The 21,622-nt window shown below is 44.3% G+C and overlaps 2 long non-coding RNA genes across 7 annotated transcripts in view; one reads left to right on the top strand and one right to left on the bottom strand.

Moving 5' to 3' along the window:
• Gm31406 overlaps nt 1-21,622 on the top strand; it is a 54,669-nt gene that overhangs the window by 11,676 nt on the left and 21,371 nt on the right. The gene's annotated exons all lie outside the window — the stretch shown is intronic.
• The window catches only part of Gm39747, a 52,032-nt gene that overhangs the window by 17,072 nt on the left and 13,338 nt on the right, over nt 1-21,622 (bottom strand). Inside the window, exon 2 of the long non-coding RNA XR_865901.3 lies at nt 17,748-17,918. This is a non-coding gene — a long non-coding RNA (predicted gene, 39747). The remainder of the gene's footprint in view (nt 1-17,747; nt 17,919-21,622) is intronic.

Here is a 21,622-nt window from a genome sequence, read left to right as displayed (position 1 = left end):
CCAGCACCACATTAAAAACAGGCATGGTGGCTTGCTCCTATAATCCAGTACTGAGGAGGAGGGACAGGGGAGAGGGAAAGGATATGTTGGGGCTCATTAGCCAGTCAGGCTGCCATGATTAGCTAGTCCCAGGTGTCAGTGAGAGGCCTTCCCTCAAAAAATAAGGTAGAAAATAGGGCTGGAGAGATGACTCAGTGGTTAAGAGCACTGACTGCTCTTCCAGAGGTCCTGAGTTCAATTCCCAGCAACCACACGGTGGCTCACAACCATCTGTAAATGGGATCTGATGCCCTGTTCTCGGTATACTCACACACATAAAATAAATCTAAATAAATAAATAAAGAATAATTAAGAAAGATGCTTGACATCAGCATCTGGCCTAAACACGGGCACACACACACAGAGGAATTAATACAAGATCTTACAGCCTTTCAGTTGGGTTTTATTTTCTGAGATTTGTTTTTGCTTTGTAGCCCAAGCTTCCTATCCTTCTGCCTCACCATCGCACCCAAGTAAGATTTTAGGTCTTAAACATTACCAACACTGAGTGAGTGGTTAGTCAGCTTGAGTATAAATGTTATTAATAGCACAGTATCTACAGAACTGCCTTTTTTTTTTTTTCCTGTCAAATCAGGGAGGTTTTTGTCCCATGGCTGTTGCAGAGGTGACCTGGGCAATTCAGTATCTGCGTATTTTGATTGGTGGATGAAACGGATCGATTGCAGCTGGCAAATGAGGACACATAACCAACCATTCCTTCCCGCCTTACTAAGCTTTCCGTTTTATTGAGTGGGGCAAAGTACTCCCTTGCTTAGGCTTAAATCCAAAGGTGCTTCTGCATCCAGCTGGAACCCAGGAGTCCACAAATCACTTCCAGGGCCCGTTTCTGTGGGCTGTGGTTCACACTCCGGGGACACCTCTGTGATATTATGGATTTCCACCCAAACCTGATACTCTAGTCTAGACAGACTGTTGCGTGTCTCTGAAAAGGCTATAATTGCTGCCACTTGGGTACACATTCAGAAAACACTTTTGTTTTGATTTAAATTGTTTGCCTTTGGGGTTCGTGCAGGTGCAACCAGAGGAGAGATCTTTGGCAGGGAGGCTTAAGGAAAACCACCAGCTAGAGGAGTACCGGGGAATTACCCCCACCCCCAACACACCTGAATAGGAAGCAGTTTCAAAAGAAGAGGAGGGAAGCAGGCCAGAGCACGAACCATCTTCCTCGGATATTATAAAACGCTCAGCTCAGCTAGCAACTCACAGGCTGAAACATCTGTCACACTTCACTGACAACCAAAATGCCTTGGAGATAAGACAATTATGAGACCCGAGAATAAATGAAAGAAAACCCAATCTTAGCCGAATAGCACTGCCATCTATTAGGAAATTATTACAGGCTGAAGCGGACTTTAATGAGATTTTAACAAAGAAATCTAGTCCCTTTCCTCTGGGGCAGAGAGAGTTTTTTAATGATGTGAATGATTAAGTGGGTGAGAGGCCTCCCTGGGAGCAGAATAAGGAGGAGTGGTGTGAGCTGTGGGGCCTGCCTTTCCAGGAGCTCTGGGGAAGGCTGGTGTAATACTGTTCCAGTCTGGGACCTGGCTTGGAAGGTCAGGCTGGCCTCCTGGATCCCAACTGGGTCTCCGTCCGATTGCTAAACCCAACCCATGTGGCTGTGAGTTTTGCTGAGGGCATCACAGTAGCCACAAGACACTGAAGTCAGAGGGCATAGTGACAGCTAGACGCAAGACCTGCTTGCCTTCCACCTTCAAACCACTGGCACCTCAGAAGACAGTGGTACCGGAGTCTAATGTTCTTGCTTCAAGAGGGGGAAGAGAAAATAGGTTGCAGGGAGTAGGTCAGAGGGAGGTAGGCAGACAGATGCTCGGGGCCTCTTGCATGGGGTTGATTTTCCTGTTTTATTCTGTCGTCTCTTTCATCTGTTTGTGAAATGAAAGCATACAGGGAATCAGCAAGATCAGAGAGAGATTCCGCTGTCTCCGTTGTTGTATTTCTGTCACATAGGAGTTTCCTGCACTTGACACACAGGCTTCTGCTTCCTCAGCGAGGGACACCGAGGAAGGCTAGAGTGATCCAAGAATACCTGGGCTGCCAAGAGCTGCTGGGCCTCTCCCGGGAGGGGCGTGAGAAGGCCAGGGTTGAGGAAGCAGTGCCCACCAACCACAAGGTGTTTGTGTGCATGTTGAGGTCGGGGGAGACTGGCCCTCAGCAGTTGGGACTTGCAGAAACATGGGCCACCTTCTAGGGCAGAATCCCAGCCAGAAAAGCTGTGTAGTATGCCGACTATAATCCACCTGAGACCAGAGGCAGACGGGCTGTTAGGTTATTCAGCATCTCAGGATATCTGACTGATGGGTGGCAGACACAAGCAGCACTTTCCTTAATAACTCATACTGTGGTAAAAGGATTTAATAGAATTGAAGACGAACTTAAAATGGCATAGAAGACAGATCTCAGGGACATGTCTTTGGGACAGAAAGTTGATTTTATTGGAAATTAGTGCTGTTATTATTCTTATTAGCTAATGTTTATTAAGCACTGAGTGCTGTTTTAAGTGCTTTGCACATGTTAACTTAGCACTTCTCAGGCTGTCTGTGATGACAAATGGATAAGCAGGAAGCAGAGGAACTCGGCTTGCTGGCCGGTTCCCTGGGCTCCTGTTTGGCTAACTTTCTTACATAGCTCAGGGCCGCCTGCCCTGGAATGATGCTACCCACAATGGGCAGTCACATACAGGCAGTTCCTCAGTTGAGGCTTCCTTCTCAAATGACTCTAGACTGTGTCAAGTTCACAGAGATAACAAGGAAGGATTAACAAGACAACAGGAAGGAATCCCTGCATTAATAGACAAGTAAGATGTGTCCTGCTTCTTGGTCAGGTATGAAATCAACCGTTGTTTTCAGAGATGAGCTAGGTTGCTCACACTGTTGTTGAGTATATAAAAGCAGTCGAAGCCTTTGAAGGTAACGGCCACTGGAATGCCGCTGTTTGCAGTGGAGAAAGTAGGAGGATGGAGGATGGGAAGTTGTAGACTTCTTGCCTAGCATGCATAAGACCTTGGTTCAGTCTCCAGCACTGAATAAACGGGACTTGGCACTGGCATACATCAGGAAGCCCAGCACTAGGAAAGTAGAGGCAGGAGGATCAGAAGTTTAAAGTCATCCTTGGTTACATAGTAAATTCGAGGCTAGCCTGGGCTACATGAGATCCTGTCTTGGGGAGTGGTGGGGGGAAGGGTGATGGGGATGCCTCCAATGGTTCTTGCTTATTCCAATTTTATAAAAAATATCTTATGCATGTTATCAAGTTAATTCTTACAGAAATCTGTCTTGGCAGGTTGACCATCTTACTAGTGAAGTTCTAGCTGCACACCGTGCTGGGCCACGTGTGCTCCTCTGAACCCTAGGTGTTCCAGATGCACCCCAGGACTCTTGTGTCCCCACATTCTGCTCACACTCAGGCTGTGTCTTTGTTGGCTTCAGGCTGTACTTTGGGTTCTGGGGATTTGGAGGGACGGATGCATTAATTAATGAATGAAGAGGAAACATCTAATGATTACAAATGAAGAAACATGCTAAATGCAAAGTGGAAGCTAATCCAGGCATATTAAGTTATCTCCAGGCACACCCGGCCACATTAGGAACAGGAAGTGTAGTTCTGCTTGAGGTCCTCTCTTCCCTAAGTCCTGACAAGCCAGCCTTTCTCTGGGAAGTCAGTGCTCAAGGCGTTAGCACCAGGAATTGCCGGGCTGTGACTTATCTTCCTAAGTGTGATAAAGAGGAGTCTAATACTTTCTACAAGTGGCTGTGGGGATACCTTGGGGACCCTCATTCCTTTATTTTGTTTTACATAATAATACTTAATACTGTTTAAAAAACATTTTGCCAGATGACTCTTTCCCTAGACAGGACTTGTATGTTTCTAACTGCAGTATTTTATAAATAAATTCTACTTGACCATATTAAAACTTGTTTTCTTTCTATGCAAACATGTGCCAAAGACTACTAGAATGAGGAGGGATGGGTTTGCATTCCCAGCCACTTAACAGGTCTGATTTTAAAACTGCCAGCTCACGATGCACCTGCACATTCTGTCTTCTGTCCAGAGCAAAACTTCATCACAAACAGAGGCTACGACTGAATCTGCTTGTCTCTTCTCAGCTCTGCAGTTGATGTCCCTGTGAGCCTTGCTGTTGCTGTGTGTGCTAGGTGATCCAACAAGGCCATCGGGCTTTTCTTGGAAGGATTTGGGGAAATCTGCTTCTCACGATTGGGGTCCTATTTCCTTGCTGTCCATCATGGTGCAGGCAGACTCTTAGCTTCTGAGGGTCACTCATATCTTTAGCATGCGACTCCTTCCCCCTTCTTTAAAATTTTAGAAATTATTTTTCCTGTATGGGTGTTCTTCCTGCATGTGTATCTGTGCACCATGTGGTTCATGTTCAGGGTTCAGTGCCCTCCGAGGCCAGGAGAGGGCGATGGATCTCCAGAACTGGAGTTACAGGTGGTTGGGAACTGCCTGTTGATGCTGGGAATCAAGTCTGGGTCCTCAGGAAGAGCAGCCACTGCTCTGAACTACTGAGCCATCCCTGCAGCCCTAGCTCTCCCTTCTTCTCAGAAGCCACATGGACACTGAATCCTACTTCATTTCTTCTGCCAGTGACCAAGGAAATCTGAGCTCCAAGGGTCCACTATCTGCCCCCATTACCACCCACCCCACCCCCTTCCTCATTCTTGAGGCAGATTTTACTAAATAGCTCTGAATAGTCTGATACTTGGTTTGTGATCCAGGCTGGCCCTGAACTCCTGTTAGTTTCAAACAAAATCACTTCTGCTCCTTGACACACAGGCCTTGACTCCCTGCACCTAGAGCTGGGTCAGAAAAATAATCTGGCTATCTCCGTGTCACAAGAGCAACTGATATGGAACTTTAATAACATTTGAAAGGACATCTCCTTTTTTTCATTACCTAGATTAGTGTCCAGTTGAATAACAAGGAAAAGAGAAACTTGAAGCACTATTTTTTTTAAAATAATTTGGTGGTCTCTGCTCCATAACACAACCAAGCCATCATCTGATTGCTCTTATTTCTTGACAACTGCTATGAGTAGAGCTATATAGGACTTATGGCTACAGTGACTTTCAGCACTACCCAGGGAGATAGGAAAAGAAACAAAAATGTTCTTTCTAGCTGAAGAAATAAGATAATGAGACTTAATCAGCACCAACTCTGTTCCCGATGACTCCCAGTCCTAGAACAGTGTCTGGGACAAAGCAGAGCTCACCAGGGCACAACACCTAGAATCAATGACTGACTGTGTGGCACCAATCACAGCCCATTCATCCATGTTTGTTGTTGCTTTTGAGTCAGGATCCCTCTGTGTAACCCAAACTCACAATCCTCCTGCCTTGGGCTCAGGAGGGTTGGAATTATAGGTGATCACTACTGTGCCTGTCTAGCCAACTCTATTGGTTGTTTCACACAGCATACAGTGAGGGGTATACAGAGTTCTTAAGCTCCATATTCCTTGCCATGGTTGGGTCTATATGTCAACCCGGCTGGATTATGGTGTCCATTTGTTTGAATAAATACCACCAGCCTAGATATTAGAGTGAGGGATTTCAACAAGTGGGACTTGAATGAAGCAAATCTGTAGTGTGGGTGGGCCTTGTTCAATCAGGGAACTAGGGACTAAAAGAAAGGCTTGAAACCTCTAGGGGAAGGACAGTACAGTTCAGAGGCCTTATATTCAGGATTCCAACAACAACCTTGCCTAGATCTCCAGACCCATCCTCCTCTTCCTCTTCTTCCTCTTCTCTTCCTCCTTCTCTTCCTCCTCCACCCACCACACTATTACATCCATCCTATACCCTATTGGCTCTGCCTCCTTGGAAAACCCTGGGTAATAGATCAATTTTAAGAAGTTAAAGTAACTTCAGGAAGGTTGAAATGTATAAAAAGAAAAGCAATGGATAGTAAGGATCACTTCTAAAAAGTGTCCTTTCCCTTGAATTTAAGGAGGTCAGCCTTCTCAGAGAGCTTTTGTGAGAAACACACGGACAAATGAGGTAGACACTGATGTCTCCAGAAACAAGGAAAATGCCTACTGGTTGCTTGTGGAGAATTGCAGGCACTTGAGGTTGTGGTTTTTAATTTTGAGAGCAGCTTTGCTTTGCAGCTCAAACTAGACTGACATTTGCTGTCTTAGTTATGGTTTTATTACCGTGAACAGACACCATGACCAATGTAACTCTTTTTTTTTTTTTTTTGAGTCTTTAAATCTAGTTTATTTGTTAAACAGATCTTAGTTTTGTACAGTATGAGATAATGGCTATCATCTACTTCCACCAAACAAAACAAAGCTTTTAAAAATCTTTTTATAATTCAGTTTTCAAGTGTATGAGGATAAATTTTTTTTTTCCTTTTCTGTTTGTTCTTTTGTTCTTTTTTGAACAAAATAGCCTGTAGCCTGGGCTGTTTCCATACTTACAGTCCCCCTGCCTGAGCAGTGTGTGACCACACTTGCCTTATATTTTTTTTCTCCCTTAGGGAATTTGAAGTTAGATGTTTTTGAACTGCTCCCCCCCGCCCCCCCCCCTTATAAACTAGGATCACCATTATCCCAAAGTTTATGATAAATCATGGCTGAGATGCTTTCAACACTGCTCGCTTGGCTACACGGGAACCTTTTGCAGGGTCCACCGAATCAAGTGAGACCTTCCTTTTCTTAAATAGCATGCCACTTAAAGGAGGAGAACAAACCCCGGAGGAGGGGCACACGCTGAAGCTTCCTGGGATGAGAGAAAACAGTTCCCAATAATCGGTTTTCCTAATCACGGCAGGAAATCAAACCCGGTAGCAGAAGCTCATTTGTGCTCCTGTCTGAAGATTTCAGCCCTCCAAGGGAAAGCCTGCATCGGCCGTGGGATGTGGGGTAATGGATTTTCCACTTCCGCACCCAGGATCCCACTGACTGCTCAACTGTGGAGCTTATAACTACTTTATTTTTAAGTTTTACAGTTTTTTTTTTCCATTTTTTATTAGGTATTTAGCTCATTTACATTTCCAATGCTATACCAAAAGTCCCCCTTACCCACCCACCCCCACTCCCCTACCCACCCACTCCCCCCCTTTGGCCCTGGCGTTCCCCTGTACCGGGGCACACAAAGTCTGCGTGTCCAATGGGCCTCTCTTTCCAGTGATGGCCGACTAGGCCATCTTTTGATACATATGCAGCTAGAGTCAAGAGCTCAGGGGTACTGGTTAGTTCATAATGTTTTTCCACCTATAGGGTTGAAGATCCCTTTAGCTCCTTGGATACTTTCTCTAGCTCCTCCATTGGGAGCCCTGTGATCCATCCATTAGCTGACTGTGAGCATCCACTTCTGTGTTTGCTAGGCCCCGGGATAGTCTCACAAGAGACAGCTACATCTGGGTCCTTTCGATAAAATCTTGCTAGTATATGCAATGGTGTCAGCGTTTGGATGCTGATTATGGGGTGGATCCCTGGATATGGCAGTCTCTACATGGTCCATCCTTTCATCTCAGCTCCAAACTTTGTTTCTGTAACTCCTTCCATGGGTGTTTTGTTCCCACTTCTAAGGAGGGGCATAGTGTCCACACTTCAGTCTTCATTTTTCTTGAGTTTCATGTGTTTAGGAAATTGTATCTTATATCGTGGGTATCCTAGGTTTTGGGCTAGTATCCACTTATCAGTGAGTACATATTGTGTGAGTTCCTTTGTGATTGTGTTACCTCACTCAGGATGATGCTCTCCAGGTCCATCCATTTGGCTAGGAATTTCATAAATTCATTCTTTTTAATAGCTGAGTAGTACTCCATTGTGTAGATGTACCACATTTTCTGTATCCATTCCTCTGTTGAGGGGCATCTGGGTTCTTTCCAGTTTCTGGCTATTATAAATAAGGCTGCTATGAACATAGTGGAGCATGTGTCCTTCTTACCAGTTGGGGCTTCTTCTGGATATATGCCCAGGAGAGGTATTGCTGGATCCTCCGGTAGTACTATGTCCAATTTTCTGAGGAACCGCCAGACTGATTTCCAGAGTGGTTGTACAAGCCTGCAATCCCACCAACAATGGAGGAGTGTTCCTCTTTCTCCACATCCTCGCCAGCATCTGCTGTCACCTGAATTTTTGATCTTAGCCATTCTCACTGGTGTGAGGTGGAATCTCAGGGTTGTTTTGATTTGCATTTCCCTGATGATTAAGGATGTTGAACATTTTTTCAGGTGCTTCTCTGCCATTCGGTATTCCTCAGGTGAGAATTCTTTGTTCAGTTCTGAGCCCCATTTTTTAAGGGGGTTATTTGATTTTCTGAGGTCCACCTTCTTGAGTTCTTTATATATGTTGGATATTAGTCCCCTATCTGATTTAGGATAGGTAAAGATCCTTTCCCAGTCTGTTGGTGGTCTTTTTGTCTTATAGACAGTGTCTTTTGCCTTGCAGAAACTTTGGAGTTTCATTAGGTCCCATTTGTCAATTCTCGATCTTACAGCACAAGCCATTGCTGTTCTGTTCAGGAATTTTTCCCCTGTGCCCATATCTTCAAGGCTTTTCCCCACTTTCTCCTCTATAAGTTTCAGTGTCTCTGGTTTTATGTGAAGTTCCTTGATCCACTTAGATTTGACCTTAGTACAAGGAGATAAGTATGGATCGATTCGCATTCTTCTACATGATAACAACCAGTTGTGCCAGCACCAATTGTTGAAAATGCTGTCTTTCTTCCACTGGATGGTTTTGGCTCCCTTGTCGAAGATCAAGTGACCATAGGTGTGTGGGTTCATTTCTGGGTCTTCAATTCTATTCCATTGGTCCACTTGTCTGTCTCTATACCAGTACCATGCAGTTTTTATCACAATTGCTCTGTAGTAAAGCTTTAGGTCAGGCATGGTGATTCCACCAGAGGTTCTTTTATCCTTGAGAAGAGTTTTTGCTATCCTCGGTTTTTTGTTATTCCAGATGAATTTGCAAATTGCTCCTTCTAATTCGTTGAAGAATTGAGTTGGAATTTTAATGGGGATTGCATTGAATCTGTAGATTGCTTTTGGCAAGATAGCCATTTTTACAATGTTGGTCCTGCCAATTCATGAGCATGGGAGATCTTTCCATCTTCTGAGATCTTCTTTAATTTCTTTCTTCAGGGACTTGAAGTTTTTATCATACAGATCTTTCACTTCCTTCGTTAGAGTCACGCCGAGATATTTTATATTATTTGTGGCTATTGAGAAGGGTGTTGTTTCCCTAATTTCTTTCTCAGCCTGTTTATTCTTTGTGTAGAGAAAGGCCATTGACTTGTTTGAGTTAATTTTATATCCAGCTACTTCACCGAAGCTGTTTATCAGGTTTAGGAGTTCTCTGTTGGAATTTTTAGGGTCACTTATATATACTATCATATCATCTGCAAAAAGTGATATTTTGACTTCCTCTTTTCCAATTTGTATCCCCTTGATCTCCTTTTGTTGTCGAATTGCTCTGGCTAATACTTCAAGTACTATGTTGAAAAGGTAGGGAGAAAGTGGGCAGCCTTGTCTAGTCCCTGATTTTAGTGGGATTGCTTCCAGCTTCTCTCCATTTACTTTGATGTTGGCTACTGGTTTGCTGTAGATTGCTTTTATCATGTTTAGGTATTGGCCTTGAATTCCTGATCTTTCCAGAACTTTTATCATGAATGGGTGTTGGATCTTGTCAAATGCTTTTTCTGCATCTAACGAGATGATCATGTGGTTTTTGTCTTTGAGTTTGTTTATATAATGGATTACATTGATGGATTTTCGTATATTAAACCATCCCTGCATCCCTGGAATAAAACCTACTTGGTCAGGATGGATGATTGCTTTAATGTGTTCTTGGATTCGGTTAGCGAGAATTTTATTAAGGATTTTTGCATCGATGTTCATAAGAGAAATTGGTCTGAAGTTCTCTATCTTTGTTGGATCTTTCTGTGGTTTAGGTATCAGAGTAATAGTGGCTTCATAAAATGAGTTGGGTAGAATACCTTCTACTTCTATCTTGTGAAAAAGTTTGTGCAGAACTGGAGTTAGATCTTCTTTGAAGGTCTGATAGAACTCTGCACTAAACCCGTCTGGTCCTGGGCTTTTTTTGGCTGGGAGACTATTAATAACTGCTTCTATTTCTTTAGGGGATATGGGACTGTTTAGAAGGTCAACTTGATCCTGATTCAACTTTGGTACCTGGTATCTGTCCAGAAATTTGTCCATTTCGTCCAGGTTTTCCAGTTTTGTTGAGTATAGCCTTTTGTAGAAGGATCTGATGGTGTTTTGGATTTCTTCAGGATCTGTTGTTATGTCTCCCTTTTCATTTCTGATTTTGTTAATTAGGATTTTGTCCCTGTGCCCTTTAGTGAGTCTAGCTAAGGGTTTATCTATCTTGTTGATTTTCTCAAAGAACCAACTCCTCGTTTGGTTAATTCTTTGAATAGTTCTTCTTGTTTCCACTTGGTTGATTTCACCCCTGAGTTTGATTATTTCCTGCCGTCTACTCCTCTTGGGTGAATTTGCTTCCTTTTTTTCTAGAGCTTTTAGATGTGTTGTCAAGCTGCTAGTATGTGCTCTCTCCCGTTTTTTCTTGAAGGCACTCATAGCTATGAGTTTCCCTCTTAGAAATGCTTTCATTGTGTCCCAAAGGTTTGGGTACGTTGTGGCTTCATTTTCATTAAACTCTAAAAAGTCTTTAATTTCTTTCTTTATTCCTTCCTTGACCAAGGTATCATTGAGAAGAGTGTTGTTCAGTTTCCATGTGAATGTTGGCTTTCTGTTATTTATTTTGTTATTGAAGATCAGCCTTAGTGCATGGTGATCTGATAGGATACATGGGACAATTTCAATATTTTTGAATCTGTTGAGGCCTGATTTGTGACCTATTATGTGGTCAATTTTGGAGAAGGTACCATGAGGTGCTGAGAAGAAGGTATATCCTTTTGTTTTAGGGTAAAATGTTCTGTAGATATCTGTCAGATCCATTTGTTTCATCACTTCTGTTAGTTTCAGTGTGTCCCTGTTTAGTTTCTGTTTCCATGATCTGTCCATTGGTGAAAGTGGTGTGTTGAAGTCTCCCACTATTATTGTGTGAGGCGCAATGTGTGCTTTGAGCTTTACTAAAGTTTCTTTAGTGAATGTGGCTGCTCTTGTATTTGGAGCATAGATATTCAGAATTGAGAGTTCCTCTTGGAGGATTTTACCTTTGATGAGAATGAAGTGTCCCTCCTTGTCTTTTTTGATGACTTTGGGTTGGAAGTCAATCTTATCAGATATTAGGATGGCTACTCCTGCTTGTTTCTTCATACCATTTGCTTGGAAAATTGTTTTCCAGCCTTTCATTCTGAGGTAGTGTCTATCTTTTTCTCTGAGATGAGTTTCCTGTAAGCAGCAAAATGTTGGGTCTTGTTTGTGTAGCCAGTTTGTTAGTCTATGTCTTTTTATTGGCGAGTTGAGACCATTGATGTTAAGAGATATTAAGGAAAAGTAATTGTTGCTTCCTGTTATTTTAGTTGTTAAAGGTGGCATTCTGTTCTTGTGGCTGTCTTCTTTTAGGTTTGTTGAGGGATTACCTTCTTGTTTTTTCTAGGGCGTTGTTCCCGTTCTTGTATTGGTTTTTTTCTGTTATTATCCTTTGAAGGGCTGGATTCGTGGAGAGATAATGCGTGAATTTGGTTTTGTCGTGGAATACTTTGGTTTCTCCCTCTATGATAATTGAGAGTTTGGCTGGGTATAGTAGCCTGGGCTGCAGTTTGTGTTCTCTTAGTGTCTGTATAACATCTGTCCAGGCTCTTCTGGCTTTCATAGTCTCTGGTGAAAAATCTGGTGTAATTCTGATAGGCTTGCCTTTATATGTTACTTGACCTTTTTCCCTTACTGCTTTTAGTATTCTATCTTTATTTAGTGCATTTGATGTTCTGATTATTATGTGTCGGGAGGAATTTCTTTTCTGGTCCAGTCTATTTGGAGTTCTGTAGGCTTCTTGTATGTTCATATGCATCTCATTCTTTAGATTTGGGAAGTTTTCTTCAATAATTTTGTTGAAGATGTTTGCTGGACCTTTGAGTTGAAAATCTTCATTCTCATCCACTCCTATTATCCGTACGTTTGGTCTTCTTATTGTGTCCTGGATTTCCTGGATATTTTGAGTTAGGATCTTTTTGCATTTTCCATTTTCTTTGATTGTTGTGCCGATGTTCTCTATGGAATCTTCTGCACCTGAGATTCTCTCTTCCATCTCTTGTATTCTGTTGCTGATGCTCAAATCTATGGTTCCAGATTTCTTTCCTAGGGTTTCTATCTCTAGTGTTGCCTCGCTTTGAGTTTTCTTTATTGTGTCTACTTCCCTTTTTAGGTCTAGTATGGTTTTGTTCATTTCCATCACCTGTTTGTATGTTTTTTCCTCTTTTTCTGTAAGGACTTCTACCTGTTTGATTGTGTTTTCCTGTTTTTCTTTAAGGACTTGTAACTCTTTAGCAGTGTTCTCCTGTATTTCTTTAAGTGATTTATTAAAGTCCTTCTTGATGTCCTCTACCATCATCATGAGATATGCTTTTAAATCTAGGTCTAGGTTCTCAGGTGTGTTGGGGTTCCCTGGACTGGGCGAAGTGGGTGTGCTGGGTTCTGGTGATGGTGAGTGGTCTTGGTTCCTGTTAGTAAGATTCCTCCGTTTACCTTTCGCCATCTGGTAATCTCTGGAGTTAGTAGTTATAGTTGACTCTGTTTAGAGATTGTTCTTCTGGTGATTCTGTTACCGTCTATCAGCAGACCTGGGAGACAGATTCTCTCCTCTGAGTTTCAGTGCTCAGAGCACTCTCTGCTGGCAAGCTCTCTTACAGGGAAGGTGCGCAGATATCTTGTATTTGGACCTCCTCCTGGCCGAAGAAGAAGGCCCAAAACAGGACCTTTCTCAGACACTGTGTTGCTTTGGCAGTTCCCAGGTGGTACAGACTCTCACCTAAGCAGACTAAATTCCTAAGTTCCTTGGAGTCCCGGGACCAAGATGGCGACCGCTGCTGCTGTGGCTTAGGCCGCCTCCCCAGCCGGACGGGCACCTGTCCTCCGGTCCGGACGGTGGCTGGCTGTCCCCGGCCCACAAAGGGTGCTGCCTCAGCGCCTCTGTGCTTCCGCCTGTTCCAGAAGCTGTCAGGTTCTCTGGCGCACCCTCTCACCTGTTCAGACTAATTCCCTAAGTTCGGCGGGTCCCGGACCAAGATGGCGACCGCTGCTGCTGTGGCTTAGGCCGCCTCCCCAGCCGGGCGGGCACCTGTCCTCTGGTCCGGAAGGTGGCCGGCTGTCCCCGGCCCACACAGGCCAATGTAACTCTTATAAATGAAAACATTTAATTGGGGCAGGCTTTCAGATTCAGAGGCTCCGTCCATTATCATCAAGATGGGAGCATGGCAGTATCCAGATAGACATGGTGCTGGAGGAGCTGAGGGTTCTACATTTTGATCCAAAGGCAACCATGAGAAAATTACTTTCTTCGGGCAGCTAGGAGGAAGAGGAGGCTGTCCTCCACACTGGGTGGAGCTTTAGCACTACAAGTTCTCAGAGTCCACCTACACAGTGACATACTTCCTCCAACAAGGCCACACCTCCTAAATAGTGCCACTTTCCATGGGCCAAGCATATTTAAACCACCACACTATGTTTCTTGCCTCTTAAGTGCTGGGATTATAGACATGTGCCCTCATACCCAGTTTTATATACAGTTTCTGCTGAGTAATTATCATAGCTATAGCCAAGCCTGGCAAGAGTCTGTGGTCCCAGCAACTTGGAAGACTGAGGGGGGAGGACCATTTGAGTTCAGGAGTTCAGGGCCAATTAAGGTAATACAGGAAGACCATGTATCTTAAGAGGTCAAACAAGTATAGTTCTCAATTACAATCAGAAAGCCAGATTCAGTAGTACATGAGCCTATAATCTCACTATTTGAGAACTGGGCAGGGAGAGCTCAAGCTTAGGCTGGCTTGGACAATGAGGTGAGACCCTCTTTCAACCTAAAGTCTGAAGCTCAGGAGTGGAGCTTTCCTAGTATGTATGAGGCCCATCCAGTACTGGAAATGAAAATCAAGTATAGTCTGGATGATTTCAGCTACTCCCAGAGCCAGCTTCAACCCAGGTTTGCCCTAAAAGGCAGCTTTTATGATCATCCGGCCTGAGACCAGAAAGGACAGGTCACGGGGTCACCTCAGTCATCATCTCCTCTCTCTTTCTGGTATTCTCTGTTCAGGGACTTTCTCCTTTATCTCTTCTCCTGCCTCTAATCCACAATTCACAATGCCAGTGAAGGTGAATAAGTCACACCTGTGCTAAGGCACACTCACTGACACCTTCATCTGTCCCTCAGACTTGAAGTCCTGAGCAGAGTCTTCCAGCTCCACAGCCCCTACCCAGGGCAAAGCCAACCCATATCTTCAGTCTCACTTACATGCATGCTGTGTTAAACTGGGGTCAAGAAGTGCAGGAGATAACTAGTCAACTGCAGTTTTAACACAGGGTAGGTGTTTTCAGCTGTGACAATACGAGTCACTTTGTCTTGGGCTATCCAGGGTAAGGCATTCTGGCAGAACAAATCCTACTACTTAGCTTCTTGGTCTTCCTTACTGGCTAACCCACCCAAGCTCTAGATGAGCCAATGTTTCCATGAAAGCTCCCTGGCTGCCTACCTGTTTCTGTGTGGGTGTGCGGCACAAAGCCGCTGTTAGGCTTAGAACTCATCATTGTCAATCATCTTCTCCTGTCCTAAGATGACTGTTAAGATTTGCAAGGCAAGATAAATCTTTTTAGCAAATACTTGTCAAAATCGATGATCTGTTGCCTTGAGATGTTCTTGGTAGAGAATGGGCAAAACTGTGTATATAGCTGGGCAGGGTGGCTCATGCCTCTAATCCCAGCACTTAGGCGGGAAGGCTTGCTCACCACAAGATTTAGGCTATACGGGGCTACATAGTGACCTTCAGGACACAGTCCTCAGAGTAAGTTCCTGCCTCAAACAAACTTTAATAAAAATGAAGAAAAAAAACCCGAATAACCATAGTCGTGTTATGACTTCAAGGGATCTCTGTACATTGCAACTTTGTGAGAGTTAGAAAAGCTGAGGGAGGAGAAACGACATTTCTCTGACAGTCTGGCAAGGACAGGGGAGGCCCTGTGGTCAAGGGACAGGATACAGAAAACATGAAACTAAGGAAAACTGAAACAGAAGTAAAACCTTCAGATTTCAACCTTATCAAAAAATGTGAGTGATTTTTAATTACTTATTTTTAATTTTTCTGTGTTCAAGAATATTTTAATATTCTTTGCTAACCACACACATGTATTGGTCCACCTTACATTGCACAGTTGAGCTCCATTTGTCAGAACTCCATAGAGAATAGCGCACCAAAAAACTGGTGCTGTGCTGTGGCTTCTTGCTGCCTCCTTGGATTGGCAGGGTGATGTCAGCTGAGACAGACTCACGTGGAGTTTTGCTAAGTCAGACTCCGCATGTGCTGAGGCAAGAACCGTGCAGGACAAGTGATGTTTAGTATAGATAAGGCTCAACCGTGAGAGGGGCTTGCTTAAAGAGCTAGCTGTGCTTGTTGGCCTTGTGTCTTCTCTGACACTACTGAGCCCGTATTCATTCTTCCCACATGTCAACAGAGGTTGGCAAGCAGCAGTCGAAATCATGGTCCCAGTACATCAATAAGTTTTAGATGAGAGGTTCCTACACCTGTGCAGAAGCAGTAAAAGGCTGTGATGCTGAGATGGAAGGAGAAAAGTTCAGAAAGAGTACAGGGCAAAAGGAGGAGGCAGCTCAGACAGACCCAGAGCTGGAGAGCCCTTCAAGAAGTTTGGATGTTTCTGGCAGCAGAGAGATGTATGGCTTATATGTTTTAAGGCAGTGATTAATCACACAGGCAGGGAGCTGCAGCTGGGTGCTCACCCACCTTCCCATTTACCCACAGTCCAACAGCTGCAGCTGGCTAGCACCTGCCTACCTGCCCACAGAGGCACAGCCAGATACGGAGCTGCACTGGCTAAGCACCTAGCTCTCCATCTAGCACATTGCCGGATGGTGACCTGTAGGACTCAGACTGACGATCAAACTGGGTCAAACCAGAATGCCTGAAGTGTAAAGGATGCTCGGTGGGATCCGTGGCTGTTTCTGAGACTGTCATCTGAGGTCACTGAAGAACTGACTTGTCCCTGTGAATTTCAATTTGAAATGACTTAGTCCACCGTAATGCCCATTGGAACCCGGGAGATAGCTTGCTGTGCAATGTGAGGACTGGGAGTCTTCAGAGCCCAATAAAAGCCAGATGGGGATGGTGGGGTAGTCTGCTTGTAATGCCAGTGAGCCAGAGACAGAATCCCAGGGGCAAACTGGCCAAATTAGTGAGCTGCAGTCGAATGCATGCTTGCTGAGAACCTGCTGTTCTCTGGCAGCTTATCTTCTTTGTATTCCCCTTTGATCCCGAGTAAAATCCTACTCGACTCTGCTGTTTGCCCATGTGTCAGTTCTTTGACCAAGATGCCAAAACTCTGGAAACTCCTGGTCTGGACAGAGATGACTAGTAACATTGGCAGTTATTAGAAGTTTATCTAGAATATAGTTATTGAGATCTTCTGCACCTGTTTCAAAAGCATCTTACTCTGTCTAGCCAATGTGTTTGACTACCCCCACGAGAGCTCACAGCATAAGGCTTAGACCTACACCTCTGCCATTGCCGCTCGCTTGCTCTAAGCTGCCCATCTTCCACACAGAAATCATCTTAGCTTGCTTACTGACAAACTGCTACAAACTGGTTAGCCATGAGTTGCATAGAAATTATTCTTCAAAACAACCTCATTATGAGGCCGATATCAACCTTATTTGGTGAATGAGGGAAATGAAGCACAGGAAATTAAGATGATCACTGAATTTACATAACCAGTAAATAGAGGAAAATCTTATCCCTGGTCTGATTTCAAAACCCATGCCCTCCTCGCATTACATCTCTGTTCAATCTACATACTCTCCCAGGCTTGACCATTCTTGTCATTAAGCCACTGTGTTTTGGTGCCAAACCCACCCTCTGTACTCTGTGATTTGAGAGCTGGGGTTGCACAAGCCTGATCTCGCTGCCAGCTGTCTGTCTGTGGGGCACTGTTACTAGGGATGTTAGAAGTCCTGAAGAAGGAAAAGAGACTTCCTGTCTGAAGTTCCCATTGAGCCCACCCCATGGGCAACTGTGGTTCATGCCCCACTTGGAGGCGCATTGCCTCCTTCCCATCTTCCACTCAGCCAGCTGATGACCCTTGTTAAAGCTCTGGGTTCCAGATCTACCCAATTCCTCTTCCCAAGCCCCTTGTGTCTGAGCTTTGCTTCTCAGTGCTGCTGTTCTCTTCCAAGATGGTCCCAATCTCTTCCTTTTGGTACCTGTGCCTATATGTGTGAGGGTCAACCATCATCAATGCTTTAGATTGAGAGAGTCCTAAGTGAAGTGGAAATTTAAGGGTTCTTTGGAAAGTCAGTTGTGTTGGATGGTGCTTTGCTGGGGCAAACACGTGAAGGAGTGTTTTCCTGAAGTAGACACAGGTGAATGGCTATGGCAGACTGGTGAAGGGATGTTTAGCTGAAGCAGACACAGGAGACAGGATGTTCTGTTAAAGCAAGCACATGAGAGGACACGTCATGAAGTATTCTTTGCTAATGACTCACATGTATTGGTCTGACTTACATTGTATATTTGAGCTGCACTTGTTGGGACTCCATAGAGAGAAATGCACCAAAAATCTTGTGGTGGTGTGCTGCAGTTTCTTGCCACTTCTGTGGATTCCGGCTGATCGGCAGAGTGAGGTCAGTTGAGACAGATGCGTGTGCTGAGGCAAGACACATGGCGAGACAAGACCTGTGTAGGACACATGATGTTTAGAGGGATATAAATACAATTCGATGAGCAGTGATGGAGGCTGAGCTTGGCTTGCTTATAAAGCCAGCTGTGCAACACTGTGGGTCTTGCATATTCACTGATCTTCACTTTGCTGAGAGAGGCACAGCTGAGAAACTTCTCTTGGAGTTCCTCCCTGGTCCCTCCTGCTGATTTGTGAGAGGATGAGGCCTGGCTGTCTCTGTTAGGTTGTGTTACTGCTGTTGCTAACCCACCTCTGCTAAACTGGACTGCTGGTGTATCTGTGAAGTGTTTGCTAATGGATTGAGCTGCCATTGCTAACCTGTGAAGTGAACTGGAGATTTCCAGACAACACAGATGGGAGTTGCTCCAAAGAACCCTTTCTAAACAGGTTCACTTCCCCCATATCCTTTCTTTTCCACTACCTCTTGTGGGCTAAAAGGGATGTTAAAGTGTTTAAGAACCATCATTAAAAGTAGCCTTTGAAAAAAATGAAGTTACACCTAAGAGATTCATAGAGCATGCCTCTGGGTAGGTTCTATGAGCACGCTTTCAAAGAAGATTGACAGATGGAGACAGTAAGGGAGGGAGGGAGAAGGACCTACTCCAACTGTGGGCAGCACCATTCAATGGTTGGGAGCTGCAAAAAATCAAAAGCCTAATGGGAGGATGCCAGTCTTCAAGCCTAGACTCTGAGGTTCCTGAACTCAACACAGCTGCTGCTGCTGCCACTGCCCTGAACATGTGATCCACATGAGTGTTTCTGTAGGAGGCTTCCAGGCCTTTCATGTCTGGGAACCATATCAATAGCCACACATGTTCTGGGGCTTCTGGCTGGCTGCTTCGAACTGCTTCCAGCATTTCTGACTGCAGCATACAGACAGCCATAGCTGGATTACTGAGTCTCTGATCATGGGACACCATCTAATATTCCTTCTATGAGTGTGCATGTTCTCCTGGCTCTGCTACAGAAAGCCTGGCACCAAGAGGTGCCTCTTCCTGCTGCTACCCTCCCAATACCTCAGCTCTTTCCACCCTTTTAGGCATTTAGCTGAGAACTTTATAGCCCATTAAAAAGTCTGGGGAAGCTGTTGCCAGGAGAGACTAACCCTAGGAATAAAGTGAACCTGAGGGATGTAGGGAGAAAAATGCACTGACCTGAAGCTACTCTGTTCAGAGTCCTAGCAGTCAGAGCACCCAGCTGTTAGAAATCCTGGCTGCTAACACCTAGCTGCATCCTCTGGGAAGTGCCTTCATGGGCTGACTCACCTCCTTCAAGTGAACTCCATACTCTAGAAGTGGCCAAACACCTCTTATGTTTGGGTAGGAACTGTTTCTCATAGGCTAGGGTGTTGAAGCTTAGTCCCTATCTGGTGGTGCTATTTAGAAGGTTCTGGAAACTTTAGGGCAGAGGTTCTCAACCTGTGGGTTGTGACTGCTTTAGGGGTTGCATATCAGCTGTCCTGCATAACAGACATTGACATTACCATTCAAAACAGTAGCAGAAGAAATAATTTTATGTTTGAGGATCACCACAGCATGAGGAACTATATTAAAGGGTTGTAATATTAGGAAGGTTGAGAACCACAGCTCTAGAAGATAGGCCCCAGAGGGAGGAAGATCACTGTGGGTACCTTTGAAAGTGATAGCCATTCCCAGTGTCTTAGTCTGGGTTTTACTGATGTGAACAGACACCATGACCAGGGAAACTCTTATAAAGAACACTTGGGGCTAACTTGCAGGTTCAGTCCATTATCATCAAGGTGGGAACATGGCAGCATCCAGGCAGATGTAAGACTGGAGGAGCACAGATTTCTACATCTTGTTCCAAAAGTAGTTAGGAGAAGACTGGCTTCCAGGCAGCTAGGATGAGGGTCTTAAAGTCCATGCCCGTAGTGACAGACTTTCTCTAACAATGCCACACCCCCTCCAACAAGGGCACACCTCCTAATAGAGCCACTCTCTGGATCAATCATATTTAAACCACCACACCCACCCATATTCTTCCTCACCCTCTCTGCTTCTTGTTCTACATGATGTGAACAGCCTCCTGCACATTCTATCACTGCCTTGTTCTTCTGCTTCGCTATGCTCCCAGAATCCCCAGAGGCCAAACAGTGAAATCTCTGAGACCCTGAGGGAGAATAGACCTTCCCTCCTTTGGTTACTTGTGTGAGTCTTCTCTCACAGTGAAAGCAAAATGAACATATTCCTCACCTCAACTTGAGTCCCAGGCTCCCCCTGGGAATAGCAGAGGCCTCAGTGGCTGTGTCCTTGTGGGTCACTTTTCCCCCAGAGTCCTCTTAGTAAACTTTTGACAGAAAATTCTTCACCATGAATAAAATATTTCTCTTTCCTCTAAAAGCAGAACATTAGCAAGTCTTAAGGGTTTTCAAAAAATACTTCCCTTTCTGGTATCTTTGACATGTTTTGTTGTTGTTGTTGTTGTTTACTGTGCTATAGAAATTGTCTTATTGTCAATTTAAAAAATAGCTTTACTGAAACATAATTCCAGCCCATTAAGTCCACTATGAGGTACAGTTACAGAGTGACAGCGACTGTGTAATTTATGAAAAAAGATGCAAGTTTCTCTCTTACAGGTCTGAAGACTTGGAAGTCCACAGTCTCAAAGCCTGTTTTTGGTGCGGGCTCTCTTGTTGTTGTATCATCCCATGGCAGAAGGCTGAAGGGAACAAAGCACACATATGTGCATTTGGGAGAAAGAGAGCTAAAACAGAGAGTGTGAGGGGAGAGCTGAGCCCTCGGGCACAGCTGTCCAGAAGTTAGTTGTCCTATCGATCAACACTGTTCCATATGGGATTACATTGCTGATGTTTGAATCCAGGCATGGGGGATGTGTTCAGATTACAGCAAATGGTTCTTAATATGTTCACAGTGTGTACGACTGCCTCAGGAATCAACTTTGGAGCATTTCTACTGCCTTCCAAATTCCATGACTTTACTCATCACCCCCATTTTCCTTCTCCCCCAGTCTGCCCTAAGAACTACTTCCTGTCTCCACGGGTGTGGTGGTTTGACCAAGAATGGTCCTAATAGGCTCATATATTCGAATGCGTAGTTGTCAGAGAGTGGTTCTACTTGAGAAGGTTTAGAAGGTATGGCTGTGAAGAAACACTATAACTATGCCAAATCTTATAAAGGAAAACATTTCATTGGAGCTGGCTTACAGTTCAGAGATTTAATCCATTATCATTATGGCCACAAGTGTGGTGGCATGCAGGCAGATAGGGGCTGGAGAAGTAGTTGAGAGGTCTACATCTGAATTCTCAGGCAGCAGGAAGAGATGATAGTAAGCCATTAGGCCTGACTTGAGCTTCATCCTCCAGTGACATACTTCTTCCAACAAAGCCACACCTACTCCAATAATAACAGACCTCTTAATAGTGCTAGTCCCTGTGAGCCTACGGGGCCATTTTCATTCAAATCACCACAATATCTTTACCAATGCCTGTGACCTGTTTTCCCCACCCCTACCTCCAGTGGATTTTATTTGTACTCCCCTGATAATTGAGTGATAAACATTCCTTTTCTTGCTTATTGATCATTTGTTTGTTTTAAAAACAAGCTCTCACTGTGTAGTCTTAGCTAGTCTGAAATTTTTTGTAGACTAGCCTGGCCTGGAACTCACAGAGATCTATCATTTATAATAATCCTTTGTAGAAATAATTGTTTAGATCCTTGTC

The sequence above is a fragment of the Mus musculus genome, chromosome 1, assembly GCF_000001635.26.
Source record: "Mus musculus strain C57BL/6J chromosome 1, GRCm38.p6 C57BL/6J".
Lineage (NCBI taxonomy): Eukaryota > Metazoa > Chordata > Mammalia > Rodentia > Muridae > Mus > Mus musculus.
This window is presented reverse-complemented; position numbering and strand designations above follow the sequence as displayed.